Here is a 12953-nt window from a genome sequence, read left to right as displayed (position 1 = left end):
TGGATGACCTAAACGTTCACTTCACAGTGATCTTCTCTTTACTAATTTAAAATGTTCAAATAGTTTATATTATTTCTTTTTTTTAGAGTTACAAGTGTTTTACTTTTATTAATTATTTTTAAAAAAAGGTTTTGTTTTGTATTTTTTAATTTAGAAGGAAATGGCAACCCACTCCAATATTCTTGTCTGGGAAATCCCCTGGACAGAGGAGAGTCTGGCACGTTACAGTCCATGGGACCGAGAAAATGTGGGACATGACTTAGTGACTAAACAACAAACAGCATGGTTAATTTATAATATTATGTAAGTTTCAGACGTACTGCATAGCAATTCAAACATGCATAAAACATACATATATATATATGTATATATATACACTTTTCTAGGATTCTTCACCTTTACAGGTTATTATGTAATATTGAGTATAGTTCCCTGTGTTATACAGAAGGCCCTTGTTGATTATCTATTTATATTTATACATAGTATAAATAGTAGTATATATATATTCCAGCCCCTAATTTATCCTTCTTCCCACACCCAAAGTTTATATTGTTTCTGCAAATCAGTGGAATGTGTTGACCAACCACACCAATCAAGTTGAAGGCTAAAGCTTCCCGAAGTTAACATTTGCTTCTATTGATTACTTATATTACCTTGCTCTGTTAGAGCAATGATTTTGATAATTTGAATAAGTACATACTTGAGAAGGTAATAGAAGATTCCCATAGAGGCTTCTGTTGTATATCATTGCTGTTGTTGTTCAGTTGCTGCTAAGTCATGTCTGACTCTTCAACCCCATGGACTGCAGCACTCCAGGCTTCCCTGTCCTTTACTATCTCCTGGAGTTTTCTCAGATTCAGGTCCATTGAGTTGGTGATGTTATCCAACCATCTCAGTCTCTGTCAACCCCTTCTCCTCCTGCCCTTAATCTTTCCCATCATCAGGATCTTTTCCAGTGAGTCATCTCTTCTCATCAGATGGCCAAAGTATTGGAGCTTCAGCTTTAACATCAGTCCTTCCAATGAATATTCAGGGTTGATTTCCTTTAGGTTTGACTCCAAGGGACTCTCAAGAGTCTTCTCCAGCACCACAGTTCAAAAGCATCAATTCTTTGGCACTCAGCTTTCTTTATGGTCCAACTCTCACATCTGTACATGACTCCTGGAAAACCATAGCTTGACCTATACAGATTTTTGTCAGCAAAGTGATGCCTCTGCTTTTTAATATGCTGCCTAGGTTTATCATAGCTTTCCCCCTAAGGAGCAAGTGTCTCTTAATTTCATGGCTGCAAGTCACTGTCTGCAGTGATTTTGGAGCCCAAGAAAATAAAATTTGTCACTGCTTCCACTTTTTCCCCTTCTATTTTTCCATGAAGTGAAGGGACCAGATGCCATGATCTTAGTTTTTTGAATGTTGAGATTTAAGCCAGCTTTTTCATTCTCTTCTTTTGCCCTCATCAGGAGGCTCTTTAGTTTCTTTTCACTTTCTGCCATTAGAGTGGTATATATCTGAGGTTCTTGATATTTCTCTCAGCAATCTTCATTTCATTTTTTGATTCATCCAACCTAGCATTTCGCATGATGCACTCTGCACATAGGTTAAATAAGGAGGGCAACCATATACAGCCTTGTGGTACTCCTTTCCTAATTTTGAACCAGTCAGTTGTTCCTTGTCTGGATTTAACTGCATACAGCTTTCTCAGGAGACAGGTGGTCTGTGTATCATTGCCCACCCCAAGTGGGCACTGCTTAAATCATCTCATGGTCAAATCCTATTTGGCTAGGGTGGCCTATCTTTCACTGATGTTTGGATAGCATACTAATTTTCAAATTTTATCCTGGCTTATGCTCCGTATAGTAGTTTGAGTTAATTGCTATTCGATTTCTATTAAGAGCCTATTTCATATGGCAAGCTGAGCACTGCCTGGCCTGGACCACAGCTGTTTCTTGGCATTTGTCTTTATATTAGTGAAATATTCACCTTTTATTTGGCTGCCCTTTGCCTCCATAGAAAGCTCAGATTCATAAGCCAAAGGATTTTAATATTGAAGGGGGATGAACCAGGCAACTGGCCTACAACCCTACCTCAGCTAACACTGCACCACGGCATAGTATGAATAAGATCCATCAGATCTGAGGGCATGTAAAAAAAAAAAAAAAAAAAACAGGCCCAAACCTAAGCTTTTGCTTTTCAAGAAGGCAAACACCTAGTAGTGTCAGGAGCTGTGAAGGGTTAGCCTGCCACAGTTTCATGGGCGTTGACAGAAGACATAAGACTCCTAGTTCTGAGGCAAAGGACTTGTTATTTGGAGCTCGGCAAGTAGCACAAACCTCACATACCTGCTGATTCCTCTTGCCCTCCCCTCCATCCTCCCTTTTCTAAAATCCGCAGGACACTGTGGAGCTGTTTAGATAGATGACACACACACACAGATTCTGCCTCACGGCTAAAGACCACTAAGGTCAAGAGAGCCAGTCTTTGCCTGCTGGAAGACACTCTCTTTATTATACTGGACAGGAAATAAACCCTCCCTTTGATTCGGTGGGGACACTATCTCTATCTACCAAGACCCGTGATAATATAAATACCCTTGAAGAGATAGCCTGGAACAAAAGCTTTTGGTCCCTCTGGCACAAAACTGCAGAAATGTGAGAGACCTGTGTATGGAAAATGATCTCCCAACACCTGGCAGCCCAAGTAAAAGGCTACAGATACAGCGCCAATCTTTTCTTGGTTCAACCTAAGATTTTTCCAGTAGTCATGTGTAGATGTGAGAGTTGGACCATAAAGAAAACTGAGAACTGAAGAATTGATGCTTTTGAACTGTGGTGCTGGAGAAGACTCTTGAGACTCCCTTGGACTGCAAGGAGGATCAAACCAGTAAATCCTAAATGAAATCAGTCCTGAATATTCATTGGGAGGACTGATGCTGAAGCTGAAACTCCAATACTTTGGCCATCTGATGCGAAGAACTGACTCATTTGAAAAGACCCTGATGCTGGGAAAGATTGAAGGGGGATGACAGAGGATGAGATGGTTGGATGGCATCACCGACTCGATGGACATGAGTTTGAGCAAACTCCGGGAGATGCTGATGGACAAGGAAGCCTGGTGTGCTGCAGTCCATGGGGTTGCAAAGAGTTGGACAGACTGAGCGACTGAACTGAACTGAAGATGAATCATAGGAGATAAACAAATAGTAAATGATGTCTGGTTGTGTACAATATACTTAACTTTTCTAACCTCATTTCAGTCCCCACTACTTCCTCAACTATTTGTGGTTTTCTGCCTTATTCTGTCACCACCCACCTTCCACCTTATTCTGTTACTTGGCCAGCTTTAACTTTACAGTAGTCCCCCCACCCCAATCCACAGTTTCACTATTCATAGTTTCAGTTACTTGTGGTCAACCATAGCCTGAAAATATTAAATAGAAAATTCCAAGATCACCAGCCCAGGTGGGATACATGAGACAAGTGCTCGGGCCTGGTGCACTGGGAAGACCCAGAGGAATCGGGTGGAGAGGGAGGTGGGAGGGGGGATCGGGATGGGGAATACATGTAACTCCGTGGCTGATTCATGTCAATGTATGACAAAACCCACTGCAATGTTGTGAAGTAATTAGCCTCCAACTAATAAAAATAAATGAAAAAAAAAGAAAATTCCAGAAATAAGCAATTAATAATAAATTTAAAATTTTGCAGTGCTCTGAACAGCATGATGACATCTCACCCTGTCTTGCTCCATCCTGCCTGGGACATGAATCATCCGTCCCTTTGTCCAGCGTATGCTGCCCAGTAGTCTCCTGGTAGCTGACTTGATTAACAGACCAACTATCTCAGTATCACGGTGTTTAAGTAATCCTTATTTGATAATGGCCCCAGAGCACAAGAAGTGCTTCCATTAAGTGAAAAGGTAAAAGTTCTAGACTTAATAAGGGAAAGAAAAAAATCCTTTGCTGGGGTTGCTAAGATCTACAGTAAGATTGAAACTTCTATGTGTGAAATTGTGAAAAAGGAAAAAAAATTTGTGCTGCCTTTGCTGTCGCACCTTGAACTGCAAAAGTTACAGCCACAGTATGTGATAAGTTGAAAAAGTATTAAATTTGTTCAATAAGACATTTTGAGAGAGTCCACATTCACGTAACTTGTATTATAGTATACTGTTATAATTGTTCTATTTTATTATTAGCTGTTGTTAATCTCTTACTGTGCCTAATTTATAAATTAAACTTTATCAGCCCTTCTAGGCATTAAACTTTAAAAGCCCTTCTAGGCTTTTCTGGATGGCCCAAGAACTGACATGAGATAGATTAGCAGGAGAAAATCTAATAGAGTTTAATAACGTGTATACATGAGAGAGACCCAGGAAACTTCAGTAACTTTCCAGAATGGCTGAAACCCTTACCTTAAAAACCATCTTCAAAAAGAGGATATTGGGGGTAGTGGTTTGGGACTTCAACTGGGAGGAAGGCAATTCACATGAAGAGAAAAAGTCCTCTAAATTCTTTTAGGCAGGTAGGACAAATGGTCTTCTTGAGTCCTCTGGAAATTGATTGTTTTCCGATTGAATTAATCCATGTGTTGCAGGAAGCGGGGACCCCTTTCAGGGCTGGAAAAGGGGCTCTTGTCTAACACTCAGAAATGAATTGTCCGAGGAGGCACACGTGCTGACAAAGCAAAAGGCGTTATTGGGAGGGGCCCCCTGGGCGGAGAGCAGGAGGGTGAGGGAGCCCAGGAGAACCGCTCTGCCACGTGGCTTGCAGTCTCCGGGTTTATGGTGATGGGGTTAGTTTCCGGGTTGTCTCTGGCCAATCCTTCTGACTCAGGATGCTTCCTGGCGGCGCATACAATGCTTGACCGAGATGGATGCCAGCGAGGAGGATTCTGGGAGGTGGAAGGACACACGGCATCTCCTTTTGACCTTTCCCAAACTCTTCTGATTGGTGGTGCCTTGTGGTTCCATGTTCCTTCCCAGGGCCTCCTGCTGTAAAAATCACTCACACAAATGGTTATATGGTGCCTGGCCAGGGTGGGCAGTTTCAGTTAGTGTGTTTCCCCTAAACTCGTGTGCCAGAGACATTTTGGGGTGACAAATTTTGCTCCCCTGATATGTGTAGGGAAGATTGTATATATAAGGTTCTATGCTATCCTCAGTTTCAGTATCCACTGGGGTCTGGGAAATTGTCCCTGTAGATAAGGGGGAACCTACTGTAGCTTAAATACTCCCTTCTTCAGTGACTTCCCTGATGGTCCAGTGGGTAAGACTCTGCACTTCCACTGTAGTGGGCACGGGCTTGATCCTTGATCAAGGAACTAAGTTCTCGCATGCCACGCAGCCCATCAATTAATAAATACCATCTTCTGGAAGCCTTCCCTTCCTCACCCTCCTTCCTTTGTTAATGAAAAGATGTTTCCTGCCATAACAGTAAACAAAGAATGTTGCAGCCATCAATTTGTCACATTACAGCTGCCCTTTGGTCAACCCTGAGGGAAAACCAAACAAAGACACTACAGTAGAAGAAAATTACAGGCCAATATTTTTGATAGAGATGTAAAAATCCTAAACAAAATACTAGTAAACTGAGTCCAACAATAAATAGAGAAGACCACATACCATGATAAAGTTGGATTAATTCCAGGGTCACAAGAATGTTTTAACATATGAAAATCAGTCGCTGTGACACACCACATCAATAAAAGAAGAAAAAAAAAAAAAAAAAACACATGAAAAGACAAAATCCACGTGATTTCCTTGAACTTAGTTTCAAAAAAAGGTACCTTAGTTACTTCTGTTGAAAAATACTGGGGCAATTTTACTCATTGAGTAAAAGCCAAAACTCATTTGGCTGAGTGATTTGGTAAGAAACTGGCCTGTCATTCTTCCTTGAATTGGCTCCTTTAATAGAATTTGTCAGAATAAAAGTGAAAATATCACATGAGAGCTTTCAGCTCCAAAGAAGAAGGACACATCTCCTTTCAGCCAGCAATGGCTTCCTCAGGCAACTGAGAAACTTGCAAGACTGGTGGAGGTAAATCCTCATATACTATGTAGTAAACCCATAGGAAGCTTACTCATTTAAGTTAAAAAATGCGGGAATTCCCTGGTCATCCGCTGGTTAGGACTTGGCTCTTTTACTGCCAAAGGCCTGGGTTCAATCCCCTGTCGGAGAACTAAGATACCACAAGCTGAGCGGTGTGGGGGGAAAAAAAGGGAGTGGGGAAACTTCCTCATCCAGGGATCACATGTGAGAGCTGGTCACTCAGTGGTCCAAGCAGCCACAGTGGTTTTAGACTGCCAGAGGGAGGAACCGAGAAACGAGAGCGCGGAGATGGCTCTAGGGTGACACCTGGAGACGTTAACCTCACAACAGCACAGTGGTTCACCATAAAATTGTCATTAGCAGTTTTAGCTTGGCAAACTGATATCTGAATAGGAAACAACTTTCAAAATAACAGAAAAAGGAGTGACAGATTGCCAACCTCCAAACTGCTAATAATACCCCAGTACGGTTTGTCAACCAAGGTCCGTCTAGTCAAAGCTATGGTTTTTCCAGTAGTCACGTATGGATGTGAGAGTTGGAGCATAAAAAAAGCTGAGCGCCAAAGAATTGATGCTTTTGAACTGTGGTGTTGGAGAAGACTCTTGAGAGTCCCTTGGACTGCAAGGAGATCCAACCAGTTCATCCTAAAGGAAATCAGTCCTGAATATTCATTGGAAGGACTGAAGCTGAAACTCCAATACTTCGGCCATCCGATGCGAAGAAGTGACTCATTTGAAAAGACCCTGATGCTAGGAAAGATTGAAGGGGGATGACAGAGGATGAGATGGTTGGATGGCATCACTGACTCGATGGACATGAGTTTGAGCAAACTCTGGGAGATGGTGATGGACAAGGAAGCCTGGTGTGCTGCAGTCCATGGGGTCGCAAAGAGTCGGACAGACTGAGCGACTGAACTGAACTGCCGGTTAATATAGGGTCTTCCCAGAATCTGCCTGCAAATGCAGGAGACCCGGGTTTGATCTCTGGGTCAGGAAGATCCTCTGTAGAAGGGAATGGCAGTCCACTCCAGTTTTCTTGCCTGGAGAATGCCATGGACAAAGAAGCCTGGCAGGCTATAGTCCATGGGATCGTAGAGTCGGATATGACTGAACGACTAACACTACCACTACTATGATTTATATACATACAGAATTTATACTTACAAGTTATTGCTTAATTGAGAGTTAAAGGAAATCTCACCCTGAAAATGGACTCTGTCCAAAACTGGTTAGAGAAAGCTAATTGGATAAAACACATTTTCAGAATTTTGACCTTAAAGAAACAAAAGGCTTTCCAGGAGAAACTTGTGTTTCTCTCCCTGGTCCTTTGAAATGTAAATTTTTCTACCTGATTTTAGGCATTTTTATTGTGTTTTGAGAGCTTGATCTCTGCCATTCAGAATATATACATATGATATACATTTGGCAGCCAGTCAAATAGCCTGGGATTCTGAGTAGCTGTTTCATTTGGCTGTGCCTGCAAATTTGTCACAAATGGTCCCTGACCATAAGAGGCTTTGTCATCTCAACCTTTGTTGTGCCTGTCTATATAATGGGGTCACAAAGAGTCAGAAACGACTGGGTGACTGAACAAATACAATGAAGGTCTTTACTTAAACTATTTTGACGAGTAAACTTTCTGGCTCTTGTGAAGGCTGCATCCTTTGTACTCTCTTGTGGGGACACATCTTGAATTTTATGCTTTGAGTTGCTAACATGCGACTCATCAGTGGCTAGACAGTGGATCCTTGAAACTGGAGAAACTTCTAAATTGGTAAGTTTTTACAAAACTCTCATTATAAAAAGCTATTTTACTAGTGTCTATGAAGAAAACAAATTAGAAGGTGGATACAAAAAATAGATATATAATAATGGCTAAACTCAAGAACCCCTACCTGCCAATGCAGGAGATGCAAGAGACGTGGGCTTGATCCCTGGGTCAGGAAGAACCCCTGGAGAAGGGAATGGCAACCCACTCCAGTACTCTTGCCTGAAGAATACCGTGTTCAGAGGAGCCTGGTGGACTAGAGTCCATGGGGTCGCCAAGAGTTGGACACAACTGAAGTGACTAAGCACGCAAGCCAACAGCGATCATCAGGTCGAGAGGCTTTGTGATACTTGAAAGAAAGTGCTAAAATGGAAGTCAGGGGATTATAAATCTACATGTGTCACACATTAGCTGCAAGAATTTACACAATTTATTTAAATTACTTGGACTTTAGAAGTAATCCACATAAAATTCCTGTACTGAAGATATTGGACTTCTAACACTTACTGTCCTTACATGCTATGCATGGTTCTCTAATACATTAAGTAACTGAACTGGGAAATGAGAAGTAATTTACACCATTTTTAACACCCAAGGTATAAATACCACTCAGGTTATTCATGAATTACTTGAATTGAGATGCTCACCAAAGAAGTCATCTTTTTTTTTTTTTTTAAAGATATGCTTGTTTTGGAATTAGGCAAAGATAAGGGGGATGAGGGGGCTTCTCAGCTGGCTCAGTGGTAAAGAATCCACCTGTCAATGCAGGAGACATGGGTTAGACATCTCAGCAGGGAAAATCCCCTGGAGAAGGAAACGGCAACCCACTCCAGTATTCTTGCCTGGGAAATCCCATGGACAGACGAGCCTGGCAGACTACAGTCCATGGGGTCACAGAAGAGTTGGAGGCAGCTTAGAGACTAAACAAGAAGGGGGATAAGAAGTATTAGGATGTTTTTCTTGTGATATATGAAAAAAAGAGCTGGAATGGAAGTCATTCCATGTTTAAACTTGTAACGTTGATAATCCCTGAATTATCTAGTCTTTTCCCATACTATATTTTTGACTGACTTTGTAATTTTAGCACAAACTTGGTCATAATTTTAAAAGGACAGTGAGGGAGTTGCCTGGTGGCTCGTGGTTAGGATTCTGGGCTTTCACAGCCTTGGCTCGGGTTCAGTCCCTGATGGCGACCTGAGATCCTGCAAGCCATATGGCATGGTCAAAAATTTAAATAAATAAATAAAATAAAAAAGACAGTGAGATTTGCATATTCATGAAAAGCTAAGCTCTAAAAAGCATAGAACCAGTCTCTGGAAACCCTTTTTAAGTTACTCAGATCTTGTAAATGAAATGTCAGTTCACAATAAGCTGCTTTGAAGTCTTCAATCAAAAGCATGAAAAGGGCAAGAAAGGGCAAAGCAGGAATTAAACTTTGAAGTATGACTGTAGCTCAACCATGCAAAAACAGGATTCTTCTTTATGTTTAGTTTAGAAGAGGGATCTGAGAGAGGGGAAGAAAACATGCAATAGCAACAGTAAAGAGGAGGACAATGACAGACAAGTAGTGAGCAGGAGGGAGACTGAACTCCAAAGTGATAATGGGAACTCTTGGTTGCATCAGAATGAAAGAAAAGGACTGATGTTTTTCTTATTTAAAGAATGATACTATTCCATCTGTTTTTTACTAGAATAAAAAAAGATGACAGCTGGAGTAAGAAATGCTTCCTCCAGTATGGCAGGTCACCATATACATAGAGGGCAAAAGCTCTTTTTACGTTTCAGCTGGGGAACAGCTCCTGGATAAAACAAAGACTTGCCTTTCCAGACCAAGAGAGTTCACTCCTATTTTTCAAAAGATTTAACATTAAAAAATATTTGCGTAGCAGTTAATGCATTTATAGGTTAGGAGGAGAATAATAAGCATATTTAAAAAAATCAAACCAATGAAGAGGTATTTAACATTCAATATCCATTTCAAAGAGTAGATTGAAAGATAAAATATTGACTTCTCAACTGCCATCAGTTGGACTTACTGCCTCCATTCCTCTTATTTATTTATTCATTTCTTCCAGCTTTATTGAGATACCATTGACATTTAGCACTAAGTTGAAGGTTACAGCATAATGAGCTACGTACATCGTGAAAAGATTATCACAGTAAGTTCAGTGAACATCCATCATTTCATAGACACAAATTAAACAGAAAAACATTTTTTCTTGTGATGAGAACTTTTAGGATTTACTAAAAGACTAACATATGTATAACACACAATAGTGTTAATTAAATTTATCATGTTATACATTACATCTCTAGTACTTAGTTGTCTTACAACTGGAACTTTGTACCTTCACTTCGGCCTTCCCCCACACCCACCTTCAGGCACAAATACAATCTCTTTTTGTGAGTTTGTTTGTTTTTAAAGTATAATTGACCTCCAACACTATTTCGGTTCCTATTACACACAGTGACGTCTATACATTTCAAACTGATCACCATGATTGCCTAGTTATGATACGCCACAACGCAAAGATATTGCAGTTACTGACTATATTCCCCACACTGTACATCTCATACCCGTGACTCATTTATTTTGCAATTAGAAGTTGTACCTCTTAATCTCTCAAATTTGTTTTTTTCCTTCCCTCAACCCCCTTCTGGCAACCACCTGTTTGTTCTCTGTATCTAGAACTGTTTCTGTTTTATTATGTCTGTTGATTTTTTTTTTTAAGATTCCACATAAGAGTGAAATTATGCAGTCTTTCTTCCCTTGTGACTTGATGACTACATTTATTGTTATGTTTGGATTCCTTTCTCTTTTCTTAATATCTTCTTCTTTTTTATTATCTGTTTTTCTTTCTCTTTTTTGGTGTGTGTCTATTATAGATTTTTGGTTTGTGGTTATGATGAGGTTTATATATAGCAATCTCTGAATGTAATTGTTGTAATTTGTGGATTTCTTAAGTTCAAGTTCATTTTAACAATCCAGAATTGTAACACCACTTCCCCAGTGTTTACTGTTTTTGACATCATATTTTATATCTTTTTGTTTTGCGTATCCCTTAACTGTTGCGTATGTAGATAATTTTAGTATTTCTGTCTTCTAATCTTCCTTTATAAGTGGTTGATATACCACTGTTACTGCATACTTGCCTTTACCAATGAGCTTTTTCCTCTTGTAACTTTCATGTTCCTAGTTGTGGCCTTTTCTTTTTCACTTAGAGAAGTCCCTTTAGCGTTTCTTGTAAAGCTGGTTTGCTGTTTCTGAACTCTTTCAGCTTTCACTTGTCTGTAAAACTTTTGATCTGTCAAATCTGAATGAAACACTTGCCGGGTAGGGTCTTTTTGGTTATAGGACTTTTCCTTTCATTCTTTTGAATATATCATGCCACTCCCTTCTGGCCTCCAGACGTGTTAGTTACTCAGTCATGTCTGATTCTTCGCAACCCCATGGACTGTAGCCTACCAGGCTCCTCTGTCCATGGCATTCTCCAGGTGAGAATACTGGAGTGGGTAGCCATTCCCTTCTCCAGGGGATCATCCCAAACCAGGGATCAAAAGTTTCTGGTAAAAAGTCAGCTGATATCTTTATGGGAATTCTCTTGTAGCATGTAACTTGTAGATTTTTCCTTGCAGCTTTTAATATTTTAATTTTTGTCATTTTAATTACAATGTGTCTTAGTGTGGTCCTGTTTGGGTTGGTCTTGTTTGAGACTCTGTGCTTCCTGGACCTGGCTAAATGTTTCCTTTCTGAAGTTAGGGAAGATTTTTGCTATTATGTCTTCAAATATGATCTTTACTCTCTCTCTTCTCATTCTGGGACCCCTGGAATGTGAATGTTAGTACACGTGATGTTGTTCCAGTGGTCTCTTGAACTGTCCTCATTTCTTTTTATTCGTTTTTCTGGTCAGTGTCAGTGATTTCCACTCTGTCTTCTAGCTCACTGATTCCTTCCTCCATATCATTTAATCTACTGTTGATTGCTTCTAATGCATTTTCATCTCAGTTATTGTATTCTTCATCTCTATTTGATTCTTTGTTACATTTTCTAACTCTTTGTTAAAAACCTCGAATCTCTCTTTCTGTTCCTATAATCCTCTCCTGGGTTCTTTGAACATCTTTATGATCATTACCTTGAACTTCTCATCAGGTAGATGACCCATCTCCATTTCACTTGGCTCTCTTGGGGTTTCATCTTGCTCTTTTGGAACATATTCCTCTGTTACCTTCTTTTGCCTAACTTGCTGGGTTTTTTTTCCTCCTGTGTATTCGGTATATTGGTTCCATTTCCTAACTTTGGAAAATTCGCCTTTCATAGCTGCTGCTCAATCCCTTCTGGTCACCAGAGCTATGTGCTTTAGGGGTGCCCCCTCTGTGGACTGTGTGGGTCCTTCTGTTATGGGAAGTTGAGTACTGTGGAAGCTACGGTAAGGTGTGGCTGGCCCCTGGTCTGGTCGGCTGCCAGGCCCTGCCTTGTGTAGAGGCTGCTAGGTGTTAGTGAGCAGGACCAGGCTGTGAGGGGCTCGCTGCGGAGTCCTGGGGGGTCTCAGGACCACTGGTCAGTGGAGCCAGGTTCTGGGATTGCTGGTGGTGGGGCTGGGGTTCCCTGATTTAGTGTCAGCCTGCTGGTGGGTGGGGCTGCTTCCACCCACCCACATGGCTGCTTGTGGGTCCCATGGTGTCCCAAAGCTGGTGCTGACCCGCTGGTGAGTAGGACTAAACCTTGGAGCGGCTGACTGAGGGGTCCCAAGGTGTCTCTGAGCTGGTGTCAGCCTGCCGGTGTGGGCTGGGTCCTCACATGGCAGGTTATGGGGCTGCGGGGGTCCTGGGTCTGGTGTCTGCCTGCTGGTGAGTGAAGCCAGGTCCTGGGTCTAGTGCTGGCCCACTGCTGAGAGGAGCTGTGTCCCGGGACCTCTGGCTTCAGGGCCCTGGGGGGTCTCATGGTTGGTAAGCTGGTTTGCTGATGGACGGGGCTGGGCTTCAGCCCAGGTGATCGTGAGGCTGGTGCTTGCCCACCAGTGGATGAGGCTGGTGTTGGTGTCCTGGTGGGCAGGGCTGGGTCCCAGGGTCACTGTGGGTTCAAGGGGTCTTAAGACATCAGGCCTTCTGATGGGTGGGGCTGTGTCTCCCCCGAGCTGCTTCT

The sequence above is a fragment of the Cervus canadensis genome, chromosome 13 (genome assembly GCF_019320065.1).
Source record: "Cervus canadensis isolate Bull #8, Minnesota chromosome 13, ASM1932006v1, whole genome shotgun sequence".
Classification (NCBI taxonomy): domain Eukaryota; kingdom Metazoa; phylum Chordata; class Mammalia; order Artiodactyla; family Cervidae; genus Cervus; species Cervus canadensis.
Note: the sequence above shows the minus strand (reverse complement) of the source record.